Consider the following 1,363-nt stretch of genomic DNA (forward strand, 5'->3'; position numbering starts at 1 on the left):
ACCCCAAACAGGCAAACCAACTAATATTTAAGTAAAAGTCTTGCTCTTAGGTGTTTAGATGAAGACACTAATGTGGGCGTGTCTGGATACCTACCTGGGTTGATTTTGGGCCCTTGGCCCCTTTCTGAATGTTGGAAGGACAATGATGGAGTGGCTCCTTTCAGTTTTCCTTCCCTTGCTTTCATGAGGGCCAGGTCTGGTTGTTACCACACCTGTACCACAACACAAAAAGAGCCTAGAAGTCTTTTTTTTTTCTTTTTTTAACTTGCACATGCAGAAAAATTTATTGCTCTCAGATTGATTGATTCTACAAATCTTGATCGTTTAATACAACATCAGACAACATTGATTCATCAAGTTCTTCCACTCTACTCAAGTTAGGTGCTCTATATCCATCACTGATTTCAGCGAGTGTTGTGTCTAACTCTGATGCTATTTCCTCTGAATGTGAAGTGTCTTCACTCTTTCTCATAGTTTCCATATCCATTGTCTTTTCCTTCTCTAATTGTTCCTGAGCTCGCTGTAGTGCCTCTGCTTTCTGTTTCTCTTTTTCTTGCATTTCTACTCCAGCTGGAATTCCAGTTGTTGACAAGTTTACAGTGGATATATTTTCTGAGCTCAAAGTTCAGTTCCATGTTGGTTTTCAAACTGAGGAAAATATTTGGGAAGCAAATAAACACGAAGAAATGTTCACAATCATTAGCCATTCGACCCTAGGATTCTTGATCGTGCAAAATGTAAATATGCAGCAACAGAAAATGTGATACTCCAATGATACGAGTTCCATTGACTACACACAGGTGAAAAGATTCCTCCAGACTCATCTCTAATCTACAGATTCAGAACTTATCAGCCTCCACAGTTGCGTGAGCCATTTCTTTTGACAACTGTGAGTTTTGTGAGACATTGCAATGTGTTACAGAAGCCTGGGACCTGAGGAAAGGGAGGAGTGGTAATTGTTATCACCATGTTGGAAAAACTGAACAGTTGTGATATCTGGAACCAGTCTTGTGTTGGTTTTTATAAAAGAAAGTATTTGTGCATGCATGAAGCATCAAAAGAAGACAGAAGAGATAGTACCCACTCGACCTGGCTTTAATGGCTGAATAATCAGAACTCAACTAGGAGAAGAAAGAAGAGGAAAAAAAGAGTAATCTGATATAATTTGATGAACTTGACCTATACCTATGGATGCAGTAGCTCAAAAGAAGGAATAAATCTTTACAGTGAGGGTCATTCCCACCCCCTCCATACACCAGGTATATGGGGATGGGCAACTTGGACATTGGCTACCCAAAATGGGGGAGTTACAAAGGCAAGAAGTGACTAGCTTATAAGCTTTCAAAAGGGAGCCTAGATCCAG

At 40.1% G+C, this 1,363-nt stretch overlaps 1 pseudogene; it reads right to left on the minus strand.

Moving 5' to 3' along the window:
- Positions 1-307: 307 nt before the first annotated feature.
- LOC102821393 lies at positions 308-585 on the minus strand (annotated as a pseudogene).
- Positions 586-1,363: the final 778 nt, after the last annotated feature.

The sequence above is a fragment of the Chrysochloris asiatica genome, unplaced genomic scaffold (assembly GCF_000296735.1).
Source record: "Chrysochloris asiatica unplaced genomic scaffold, ChrAsi1.0 scaffold00041, whole genome shotgun sequence".
NCBI lineage: Eukaryota > Metazoa > Chordata > Mammalia > Afrosoricida > Chrysochloridae > Chrysochloris > Chrysochloris asiatica.